Source organism: Andrena cerasifolii, chromosome 5 (assembly GCF_050908995.1).
Source record: "Andrena cerasifolii isolate SP2316 chromosome 5, iyAndCera1_principal, whole genome shotgun sequence".
In the NCBI taxonomy this organism is placed as follows: Eukaryota; Metazoa; Arthropoda; class Insecta; order Hymenoptera; family Andrenidae; genus Andrena; species Andrena cerasifolii.
The window spans coordinates 14,070,498-14,083,649 of NC_135122.1; the positions used below are offsets into that span (position 1 = coordinate 14,070,498).

The 13,152-nt window shown below is 51.3% G+C and overlaps 1 protein-coding gene across 1 annotated transcript in view; it reads right to left on the reverse strand.

The window, feature by feature from the left end:
- Nucleotides 1-13,152, reverse strand: part of Plexa (plexin A) — a 240,341-nt gene that overhangs the window by 226,792 nt on the left and 397 nt on the right. The window contains exon 2 of the mRNA XM_076811590.1: nucleotides 11,028-12,013. The gene's annotated coding sequence lies outside the window, so the exon portion shown is untranslated. The remainder of the gene's footprint in view (nucleotides 1-11,027; nucleotides 12,014-13,152) is intronic.

The following is a 13,152-nucleotide window of genomic DNA, read 5'->3' on the forward strand; positions in this document are numbered from 1 at the left end:
TTCAATAATTAAACCCTTGATCCTGCTATATACGGATTTAAATCTGACGCTGATGGGATAAAGGCAGCTGACACCTTTGCCTTCTCGAGGAACAACAAGTAATTTTATACACTTCTGAAACGGAGAACCGGAAAGTGAAGTCCTCTCATTGTTGGGCACTATCTTGCCGAAGATTACCACTTCATTTTCGAGCAATAATTAATTCCTGATAACAGAAATCGCACATGACAAGCTACCAGCTTGTTAACGCAAGCGAGGAGGGCCGCGTTTTTTTTTCAAGACACTGACCGCAATAAATGCAGTGCGTTAATCTTTTGCTGGCAGAAAAGAAGGACGGAAAGAGGTCGAGTGCGCGTTTCGGGCTCGGTAGGTCCGTACATACATACGCTGGCGAGAGGTGGTTGCTCTTTAGCGAGGAAGGCCGAGAGGGATGCGAAGAATAAGAAGGTCGCGGCACGAAGAGACCGTGGAAACGGAACGCACGATGTCATCAAGAAACAGCCTAGGGGTAAGAAATTTTTCAGCGAAAAAGGGACGCCAGTTTCTCCTACGATCCCCGCCTCCCTTGCGGCCACAAATGAAATCCAAACAGATCAAAAGGTCGCGGGGCACGCCGGCAATGATACCCAACTTCCAAGCTGCACGTAACTCTGCGCGCACCGCCAAGTTTCAAGTAAAATCTACGAGGAAATGCACCAGCTTCCTCTCGCTACCTCCATTTTGGCGGGCAACATCCATTTCGCGCGTGTAACTTTGCCGCGGCGTTTCAACGGGGGCTCGTACCTCATTCGACTCGCGATAGATCACCATTCTCGAAGATCTGTTATTCCACGGCGGCGAAAGTTCAAGGAACGTCGCCTTCGGGAGGATTCGTCTTCTTTCGGATGTAGAGTAGACCGGGGGCGATAGTAACATGGGGGCGTTAACACGTTAAATATCTCAAAACTTATGATAGATATTAATTAACACAAATTTTGGATATATGATGAAGAATGACATTTCGAATACACACATCCATATCCTAGCAGTATAGATACACAATAGACAGGCATAGTGAAGAAAATAACTTTTCGATACCTTAAATATCGAGATACATTTTTTATTATTAACCGGAATATTACTTGACATACAGCGAAACTGTTGTGGCTCAAATAACGTCAGATAAGTAAGTAACATTTTCGTGAAAAAAACTGTTGTTGTAAATGTAATAGTTTTTGCGTAAGCGTATTCCAAAGTCAAAGTGTTAATACCGCCCCCGGTCCACCCTATCTAGCGGAAATATTGAAATAGGTATCGTAAACAAGTTGCACTGTGTGGTAGACTACCCAGCTTCTTCCAGCCAGGTGAATTCTGTCCTAGAAACGAGCGCGCAAGGACGTTTCATCGAGTCGGATGTATCGTGATCAATGATCGGAGCAGGATCTCGCGTAGCAGATCGCCGCCTGCGTAGAATTAATCGCGATGAGTCTCTCTTCATCCGACGCTGCGCATCTCGATGGAAGATAACGCGTAGCCAAGCCACGTCTCCTTTTTTCTTCTCCCCGGAATCAAGATACACGACGGACAAAGCAGCTTTTCACGGGCTCGCTGCCCCCCTTTGTTTTCTCTCGCGTCTGGAGACTCGCGTTACCGCCGCATCGACGATCATCCGCCGTCGCTGACGATCATTATATTCCCTTCGTCGATGATAAGCCCCAGACGGAAGGGGGGTCCGCGAACTTTCCTAGGCAATTTTCGAAAACCGCAAGGCGAAAGGGAGAGGCCGCGTTACCGCCGAGCCCCCAATTATAACGTAATTGAAGGCTCCGACGGCCTCGAGTTAATAGAAGAAAGGAGACAAACACGCGATCTATCGCATCCTTCTCCAGCGCCGCGATGAATTGCACCCTAATCAGAGTGGCGCGTAATCTGGCACACCATTAACTTTCAACTGATCAACTGACTGCAGCGAAACACCTTTCGGTGAAACGAGGAAGAAAGTGCAAGCACTTCAACGCGTTTCGCAATCTCCTCGAAAGGACAAGGCAATTTATTGCACAGCCAAAAGCAGAGGATTCGAGTCATCTAGTCCTAGAATACCAAATCATGTGCGACCTTGAACCACAATTAGTCAGCCGAGAAGATTAATCCAGAACGGACGAGGTGGGAATGATTTCAATGCTACTCAAACTTTACCCTACCAACTCACTCCTCTTCAGAATTACCTCCGACAACCATCGATGCGAATAATAATTCCCCATCGACGTTATCGTAACAGACAAGACAGCTCGCGTAACATCAAGCCACGCCGCGATCCAACCGTCAGCCTTTATTCCTTACTTGACCGCACGTTACTATGGCATCGTTAATACGGTGCAAAGGTGAATCGTAGCCGGGCTGTTCGTTCCCGCCAAGATAAGCCAGAGTGCACGGGGGTTAAATATCGCGCGGCCGCAAAGATGCAATTTCGTTAAAAGAACAATGATTTCCGCGGCGTGCGCAGCCGACATTATCGAGGACGTCCCATCGGCGATCGCCAGGCGAGCCGGCCACCTCGGGATCGCGTCTTAAGGTCAATCCGCGAGATAATAAATCAGTACACGCGTTAAGGCGATAAATCACGTGGTTCCGCGCCGTTGCGGCCGCCTATCCGCGCTCGTCTCCGCGTTATTCGACCAACCCGGCCGTGATTAGGTGCAAAGTTTCGCGGCGGGATGCGCGACGACCAGGCGTATACATAATCCACTACTCCACCGCGAGAAACAGTTCGGTTAGAGCGGAAAACTTTTTCCACCCCCCTGTCCCGCACCAGCCGCCCTCGGACCCGGTTTCTCGGCATAGTTTCCCGCGGAGTTCGATACACGCTTTTCCATTTCGTGGCCGGAAACGAACGCTCGCGTAGAAGTCTACTCGAGGCACAGTCGGGGAAACTACACGCCCGCTTGCTACCGCGGTTGAAAACTGCAATTCACGCCGCGTGTTATCGTTTCGCACTTTCCCGAACGTCCAGCGGGTCAGCGGACTGTATCGCGCGCGAGAGGGACGAGCGGGATGCAGCAGCCCGTTAATCGTTTCGCGATTACCGAAGTTTAATTTCAAGCGCGTCCGGGCCCCGTGTAAGACACTCGGAGAAAGAGTGGAGGAAAGCAAAAAGGTGGATAGGTGTTTCACGATTGAACGAGCACGAGGGCCAAACGAGGTACCGCTCCCGGTATCGAGATCTTCAAGCGGGAAAAGAATGCTCATTAAATCCAATTACCCAAAGTTTCGTCGTTAGGAAGCTCGAGAGAACCTTACTTCCCTCTTCCCCCCCCCCTGATAGGACCAGGAGGTAGAATCCGGTGGTTTCCACGGCTCGACGGGCCCGTTGTGTTTCATCTTAATCGCGGCGCGGTGCGTTCCTTGCGGAAAATCAAGGGACGGAGGATCTGGATGATCCTCCGCGAAGACATCGGCGGATGGGAGCGACGCGACGAACACGGGCCGATAATAGGCAAAGCGGGGAAGAGATCGAGGGGCCAGGGGAAAGCCGGCGGGAACGGACGATCCGAGGAGTCGAGAAATCAAGGCGGAGGAAGCAGAAAAGCAGAACAAGAAAAAGGAGAAACGCGCGGAGCGGAGGCGTGGGGGGAGGGAGGCCATTCCTTGGCTCCTCTTTCAGGCACGACAAGATGGTGAAGTTTGGAAAGCCCGAGGCAACCTGGAAGACCGTAGAAAAGGAGAATTCCTGTGGAAGGGGAAACGAGAAGTTGCAGAAGAGCTACAGGCGGCCAGAGGGCCCGAGAGAACGGAACGACGGGGCCGAGAATCGGCGAAAGAACGGGGAAGAGAGACAAAGAGACAGACACTGACAATGAGAAAACGAGCCTCGCGACGCACGGTCAGAAGAAAGGAAGGCGAAGGACGGAGAGGAACCGCGAAGGGGAAACGATTGAACAGGGACGGGCAGATTGGAAGAGTGGGCGTAGGAGAATACTGACGGCCATCGAAGAGGATATAAGTGGACCCAAACTTCCAGACGTTCGACGAATTCGTCAGATTGTGATATACGACTTCCAGCACGTAGCCTTGTACGCAGCTCTGTCTGTCGTCCACTCTTTATTTTTATTTACCACCAGCCTGGGTGTTGCAACGGTCGGCGGCGCAAATTTTCCCCGATTGTGGAGTTGGAGGGACGACCGAGTGGAAACTAAAACGTCAAATCTGATCCGTCCAAAAAAAAAACAGTAGCGCGCAAAATAAAAAATAGTAAAATGCCTTCCAAAATTCTCGAATGTGGAATTCCACGCAGAGGAAAATCTGAAGTGTGGAATATTCCACGCGTCTCGCACAACTCACGCCGGACCTACAATTACGACACCCTGTGTTAGGAAGAATTTGAAAGCTGGCGGAGAGAAACACGTGCCGATTGTGTCGATGAGATTTTGAGGATCGAAGCCGGAGTGCAATAATGGGATGCTGTGCACCGAGATATGCAAATGGATTAACGTGTTGCCTAATGGCGTGCGACTCGTTTCTCAACCTTTTCGGTACGGCATGCCTCGAGACACGCCTTTCTTGTTCCTCGTGCCAGCTTTTGCACGAAGTTCCGTCGCACCGTTCAACAATCGCATCCTTCTATTCATCGATGCTAACTGCGTAATACGACTCGCTATTAAGCAAAGTTTACAAAGTCAAATGGAACATGCGAGGAGGATGCAAAAAGATGGAGGATTGCATCACAAGTTCACAGAGGCAGAACTTCCAGGCGAGGGGGCTGAAGATCTTTCAGTCGTTACCTCTTATTTTGCATAAAATGCACTTGTACTTCTCCATGTACAATTTCTCAGCGATTTCTAATACCCGCGCCACGCTGCAGCGTCTCAATGTACCTACAGGGCTCACACTCAAAGACCAAGATTATTAAAAGTCAAGTTTTGGAGCATATTGTACAGGAGAGCGAGCGAGCTGCGACTGTACCAAGGGTATAAATCACGTCAGAATATCAAGACCTTTCGCGTGTGCAGAAACGACGAATGTCGAGGCGCTGTTGCATATTCAAGCGCGGGCGTTGAGTGAAATCTGACCGAAGCAGCCACGATTACGTGTGTCCGATGCACGATCAAGACGTGCCATTGTTTCGTCATTACCGTGCCGGCGGAGGCAGGCCAGCTAAGCTTCAACCCCCGTCATATCTGAAACGCGCCGAAACGTATTCCAAGCGTGCGCGTCTACCTCCGGCATCGGAGAACGATTTCGGACGGCCCCGACATCACCGGCAACGATACACGTCCACCGCCCGTCCATCTTTCCCATATTTGTCATCCGAAATTCGTGGCTCGCCCCGAGCCAGCTCTGGAAGCCGCTCGAGTTTCAAAACCGTCGACGTGCCTGGAAACACAGCCGGGGGAACAGACAACGGCCGTACACCTAGCTTAGCCCCGACGATCAAAATAGAGTGTCCAAAGGCAGGAGTCAATGGCGATAGCTGTGAATAGCCGCTCCCACGATGATGTTTCCAAAACTATCGAGGCCGATTCTCGCCGAAGGGAGACGCCGGAACGAGGAGCTGGCCTGCCAAAAAGATCCGAGGTTGAAAGAGAGCAGAGACGTATTTGGAAGATGAATTCCGATGACTGGCGAGGCGTGGAGAGAAAAAAACGAGCAGGCTCGAGGTCGGTAGATGGATCAGTGGGAAGGGTTTTCGACCGGTCCCCGGGCGCAGGGGTAGGGAGGAGAGAGAAAAAAAGAAGACAAAGGAAACGGGAGTCCCGAACACGGTCGAGCAGGTTGAGGTCAGGTCACGAGGTATCTTAGGTCCTTTTCGTCGGTCTCCTTTGGAATTCGCCGGGCATGCGAGCTGGGATATTAAAACGAGTCGAGTAATTCCCCCTGGAATCTGTCGGCTGTCTAATTAAACTCTCCCATTCCGATCGATAAGCCGAAAAAAAACCTGTCGGCGAGCCACGGGGGCGGCGAAAATCGGCGGGACGGCGCGTTTCGGCGATTCGTCGGATGGTTATGGGCCCGCGCCGTGAACGGGTCTCTCGCCAGTGACGTGAGTCTGTTAGAAAAACCGGGCCCGCTTTCCCCCCCGCGGCCGTGGCTCGTCTTCTCGTAATCAGCTGCGCTCGGATACATATTTCGCGGAAAGTACAGAGGTGAGCCGCGGAGTCGTGACGAGGAGAAAGATACGCCACGGTCCGGGCGGGATTAAAGCGCGAGAAACGGCGACGAGAGAAAGGGAACGAGGAAGAAATGGAAGAGGGAAAAAAAAGGCGGAGAAAGGATTAACTCCGTAATAAGGGACAAAGAGGCAGATAGGAAGCGGGATCCTGAAAGGTGACCGGAATAGAATCCTGCGGGAAAATAAGAATGGGAGAAAGAGAGGGTGCGCAGGGGGACGGAGAGATGGATGCATTCGAAAGGGGGACTGGCCGAAGAGAAAGGGGGACCAAGAAGAGGATCGCGGAGGTGAGGCCCCCTCTGCCTCAGATAACTGAGGACACCGAGGCCCCGTGGGACTGGCGAGCTACGAGTCTGTTCCTTCTCTTCTCTCTCACGGATACGAAACCGAGAATCTAGGACTCGGCATCGTGTGTACGCGCCATGCACGTACGGGGTGTACTATTCCGACTGATCCGCGGGGGTATGAGGGAATAATTAGTGGTAGAGTGCTGGCACGTGTTGGTCGGTACCGTTAATGGTCACTCTGTGGATTAATTTCGTATATCCAGACGATCGTTCTCGAGTGATCTCACTTGGACGCAAATTGGTTCCTAAAGCTTCAAACTGGTCTACATTCTACGGAAACTTAATCTCGTAAGTGACGAAGAAGTTAGGCAGATCATGAGGAATGCCTGAAAGTGACCATGTGATGTCGAGAGCTCGATACCATTCGTATTTGAAGGGTAAAGGTATGTTTTCCTGTACACGCATCTGGACGCAGCGTCGAGATACTGAAAGTCGATTAACTCGAAAATGAAGCGCTGTATAAAAAAAGTTACTAATTCTTTTCGACTTATAACAAGTAAATAAGTCAAGAAAAAGAAATAAAATTTTTTGATATTGCGCTTCATCGTCGAGAAAATCGGCTTTGAAGTGCTGGACCTTTAGGGGGGAAACGAGGAATGTCGTGATTTTACGATTTATAGCATATTTTCTTGCTGGCAACTGGGGCTACAGAACTGTCGAATCACAAAGGGTTATAAAGTTCAAATACCCCCGTAAGATAACGTTAAAGATTTGGTATAGGTACTGATTAAAAACGGAAGAAAATACGGAATGTCCCCACTCTTTGCCTAAGCATCTCGTCAAAGTAAAACAAAAAATTATTTAAGAAGAAAATTATATAAGAAAATTAAATCCATTGAACCTTGTTTCTCCACTGATGGACTAAAGTATTAAAACTTAATTTTCTCGATAAACCTGTTTTGCGACATTCCCTGTTTCTCCTTACTTCTCCATTTCTGAGTATCGCTAACAGCCACAAGGATATTCCCGTGGATCGGTTAAACCGGGACACTGTGTATGCACGGAAAGCCTCGGCTACGGTCGAGAGAGGCATGCACGTCGTGCACGAGGCATGCTCCTCTCGTTCTTCCTCGTGCACCACGTTTTCTATAAGGGCGCCGTGCCCAGTTGCATCATTGTGGCGCAGCCTAGGCGGTACAGGTCGTTTCATCTGTACTTTAAACGAGACGCGTTGTTCTCCCTAACGATTTGTGTACCTTTCATCGTTGCGCGCGTTATGCTTATGTTCTACACGCTCTCCGTAATAGCTCATTGTTTGTACACAATGATGGCCAGCGATACGGATACCACCTAAACCACTGCGGGTAGGTACGAGATAAGGTTAATCTTTTATAGGAAGAATCGCGGACAGAACGTTACCGTTGCTCGCTATCGCCTACCCCGTACGCGCACCAGCCTCAAATAAGAGGAGAATCGTGTTTACGAATGTCTGGGGAGCACCGTGTGCCGATAGCTATTACGTAAATGCACGACGCTCCGGCGAATCTTGCCGCAAAGAACGAGGCCTCGCCTCATCTGGCCTGCTGTGAGAATCGTAACAGGCTCCCCGCCGGCCCCGAGAAACAATTTACGAGTGGAACCCCTCTGAACAAATACATCGGGTAATCCGACGAGCCCTCCCTGTTATTTCAGGTACCCTCTGACCCTAAAACTGACCCCGTCCATATTTTTTCTCCATCGATCGGATTACCGCGAGCTGTATTTCAAAAGGATTTTCCTGGCGACCTTTAATAACCAGCGAGACACAACGAATCCCTTTCTCTCCACTTCATCTCCCTTTTTTTTAAACACGGAATGAAATATACACGTCGGGGACAGGCTCGTGGGGCGATTCGAAGGGGGGGGGGGGTGGCTCCCTCGTTGAGAAGCGCGTTGGCTGCGCGGAAGAGATGTTTCTCGAAAACAGTGGCCGTTCCACGAGGGATCCGCAAAATCGCCTCTATCGTGGAAAGGAAAGCTGACGATCGAGTGGCTTCCGTTAACCGTGGTAAAACGTAGCCTGCTTTCGTTAACGACGCGCAACACCGCCGACTACACACTCTTTTCCGACGCAACCGAGGGATGAAAGTAGGCAAAAAGGACGAGAGGCGCCTATACGCGCCGACCTCGTTCCTCCGCTATCCTTCCTCATATTCCACGGTGAAATTGCCCAGGGTGGCTCAGTCGGGAGGCCCAACTATAGACTTTTTGAGGTTAACCGCATCGCAGTACGGCTTTTAATGGTCAAAGCCACGAAAGCTGCTCCGTATTTTAAGCCACCGCGCTCATCGCGATCCCAGGCAAATTCTTTCATCGTCGATTAACTTCAAAACGGAATACCGCGAGCAAACCGCTAACGAACCTCGTCTATAATTATGAATTTTCATTCAGACTGCGAAACCGTTCCTCCCCTCCCCCTCGCCCCCTCACCCCCTCGCGCTACCGTGGCATCGAAGCGAGCGCAACGCGTTTCCTGAAGCTCTGGGTTACAGAAGTAACCAGTCGCAACCAGCGAGACGGCAAGTGTTTCCGTTGCGAAGGGGCGCCGAGTTTTCCCTCCGACGGTTTTTCCCCAATCTGCGCGAAGTGCACGCTGCGAACGGTCGTGCCCGAGTATTGATCAGAAATCGGCGATACTCGAGCGTTGTATCAACGGTAATTGAATTTCGGCGTTGCGCGCGCTGTCAATCAATTATATTTGGAAGACGATAAAGCGCGCGACGTAACGATCGCTAAACGCGTATAATCCGACGAGCTTGCTCGCCCGAACGGCGACCGTTATTTGTCGTCAATCATGCAGCAAGTAATTGCCACCGTTAACAAAAATGGAATCCAGCGCCGGTGTGTTTGATTAGAGCGGCGCTGAATTTCGCGGAGGAACGAAAACGGCGGGGTGGAAAATCGGCGGAAATATTTCTATCGGGTCTGCGTAGTGCTCAACGATTGCCTCGGCCTTTGAAATACTAGGGTTGGATAGCAGAACCAATCAGAAGCATGATAAATGCGGCTCATGAATATTTAGGGATGTAAATAATTCGAAATCGACTGCAGCTACTCCCCAAGATGTTGCGAATACATTAAAGTACCCGCGTAATTCTCGCCCGAGCATACAGTCGGATGACCACTGTAAGTAATGATACGTGTGCAAGCCCCATAAGATCATGATACCGTGTTAAACCGTGTGCGACTAAGCGTAACATAGAATTCCCCATAACAACGATGCACGACCATATGCGAGGCGTTACTGGTGATCACAAGAGGACGTCGACGATTCGGAGCACACGAAGAGGAAGAATGTTGAAAGTAATTCACCAACGTCGGACGACGGAGTTGGACATTTTTAGAATAAACCTTCATCATTTAAGGGAAAGGATCACTATCAATGGCTGTACCTACTTTTCATCTATCAATCTGATGTGATTACATAAGTGTACTAGCAAACTACGCTTCGCTTCGGGCCTAAGAGATATTAAGGACTATACAAAAGTAAAAATACATTTCACTCCTATTCACTCCCTTAGGGGTTGTTTAGGGCAAAATGCTGAATCCGGCTTTTAGGCATTTGTGTGGGTAACCTTTCGAAGTAAAAACCAAGTTGATATCTAATCGGGCCGAAGAGATTTTAAGAAATCCGTGGAAACACATTTCACCCCTTTTCACTCCCTTAGGGATTGATTAGGGCAAAATACTGAATCCGGTTTTTAGGCATTTGTGTGGGTAACCTTTCGAAGTAAAAACCAAACTGATATCTAATCGGGCGTAAGAAATAATAAGAAGTTCGAGAAAAACATATTTCACCCCTTTTTACCCCCTTCGGGTTGGAATTTCAAAAAATCCCTTCTTATCGAGCACCTACGTCGCAAAAGGAATATACCCTCCGAATTTCATGTTTCTAGGGTCAGCGGTTTAGGTTGGACAGTGATGAATCAGTGACACAACGATTATATAAGCATAGAAGATAAATAAATCGATAGCATTCTTTCCGTGATTCTTAAATGAGATATCGGCTCACGTTGTATTCGTTGTTCGAAATGTAATTTGCAGGGTAATTAACAAGATCAACGGAACCATCGAGTCCTTGCTCCCCAAGAACAAGTTACGGATCGGTAATGTGTACACAGACCGAAACCGAGAGGCAGTGGTATTTTGGCGGCGAAACGGCGCCGAATTTTTCACCTCTGGCCGGGGGCAACATCCGCGAGTCCTGCCGACTGGTATAATACACAGCGGAGGGCGGATGAACGGAAGCAAGGAGCCCGAGGGGTATGGACAGACAAAACACTTAAAGAAGAGCCCATTCTACTGGAGCCCGTTTGTTTCTTGCTCCGCTCGACGCGACGAGGGCAGGCAAGGAAGCGAACGGTGGCCTGTTATCGAGCGTATTTACAAATGAGTCCCGTCGCGACATTGCAGGTACGTTATCGCAATAACAAAAACTCCCTGTCCTACCAGTCTCCTCAAACATCTGCTTCCCTCCACGATACGACGAAGCCACGTTTCGATCCGCGAAGGTCGAGACATGGTTGAAAGAGAGGAAATAGTGGAGCTGGACTCACCTAAACAGCAACGTTGTAGCGCCGACGAGAAATTGGGCCGGCGAGGATGGAGTCACAGTTTTGGACGACGGCACCAGGGGGTAGGGGGGGCAAAATCAGTCTCACACGCCCCCCCAATGTCGCTTCGGACCCCCCGTCCTCGATGATACTCGCTCGCAACGTGCTCCGTTCAGAGCACGCACTCTGTCGCCACGGACCACTCTCACAAGTCGCCGCTAATCCTTCTCTATCCACCTCTTCGCTGAATCTGCCTCCCCTCTGTTGTCTTCGTCCCCTCTCTTCTTATTATTCCTGTTCCCCTTCGCGCCTCTTCCTCTCCTTTCTCTTCCTCTTCTTCCTCTTCTTCCCCGGCTGGTACTCCTTCGCTTCACTCTTGGCGCGACCGTTCAATCGATGGACACTCGCGAGAGTCCGTTAATCGGTTACACCGAGACCTCGCGCCGATCATCAGGGGTCGAAGAAACGCGCAACGAACAACGATAACATCGTTCGTGACCCTCCCGCGGTAGGTTTACGCTCCCACCCCACTCACTGCCACGAACGACGGTTATCACTCTTTTTACCTCGCACACCGCGCGACGATCTGCGATACGCGAGAACTTCCCGGCGCGTCGCGTAACCCTTACCGCGCGTCCTTTTTATCCGTCCTATCTAGGTCCTATCTACACCTATATCTACCTATCTATCCATCTAGCTATCTCGCTCCCAGCCGCGTACTCGACACTCTCAGACGCGCAGAATCATCGTGCGCGCCTGTTCGATTCCTTCCTCGTGTATGTACTTCGGGGTATGCGTCCTCGCGCCTCGCGGCTTTTACTGCCGGGGTCGCAGCGACTCCGCGACACCGCCACCGCCGGTTCCCTTATCTTCTATCGGGCGTTACGAAGTGGAAGCAGGCCCATCCGTCGCGCCGCGTCGCGTCGGTCCGAACGAGTGTGGTAGTCCGCTGAGTTCCGCCACGAGCACGGCCTTATCGCCGTACGTACCTGAAACACCATTTACGATCGATCAGTGACTTCTCTCGTGACACAACGGCCGATCGACGGGGCCGTAAACGGAATTGAGAGACACGGGACGGTGGGAAGAGAGATAGATCGCCTAACGTGTCGTGAAAACTACGGGGAGCCAGTATGGCGCCGCTCTTCGGCTATCTCTTTCCCCCTGACCCTAACCCCTTTCACTCTTTCACGCACACCTCTCCTTCTCCTGCCGATTCGCCCCCTTTCCTTTCTCTGTCGCCCCCCAAATAATCTTCACCCGTCCCTTATCACCTTCCCCGTCGTTGGCTCCACGCAACCGCGCTCCGCGATCTCCCCCGTGCCTCGCAATTTCGAGTTAACCACGCGCATACGTGCTCGGCGCTCGACTGTCACCAGGTACCGCGCGCACGGCACTCTCGATTTGCCCGAGACGCGAGGTGTCCGTCGAGATCGCGACGCGGCCAACTCGAAATTCCACTGGCTCGACGTCATCGAGATGCCGTGCTCTCGGAGACGGGCGACGGGGGGGGGGGAGCACACTTGTTGGGGGAAAATGAATTCACTGGTCGTTCGCGACGCAAAGTTTTGCTGGCAAGGCGGAATAACGATCAGACGCATGACCGGGAACCCGAGCGGACGGACGATCGCCGAGCGGGCACACGACGCGCTAACGAAAGGTTGGGTCTGACACAGAAGTGGAGAGACGGAAAACGTAACCCTCGCGACGAGAAGGCACACCGCACGTACTACATGCTGCGATCGACGCGCGCCTACCACTTTTTTCTTCGCTCTGTTTTATCCTCGTTCCGCGAGGCCGTCTCCCTCGATAGCCGGGTCCGCGACCAGAACGTACACACCCGAGAGAAGTCAGCGAAGGAGCCACAGCCCATAAACAGCACCACCGTCCATCGTGACAGGGCGCTCCGGTTCGTCGCCGCTGCCGGCGTGCATACCCGGTGGTTCTTCACCGCCTCGGCGCTAAAATGGCGATCGAAGTGACAGCTCTCGCCTCCTCCTCGCCGGGTTCGGTCGGGCAGCCGCTCTTTCGACGCGTACTATCACGCACCGACTATACTTTCTCTCTCTTTCTTCTCCTCGGGACTCCACTCGACTCGACTCGCCTCTATCTAACTGCTTCTACTCTT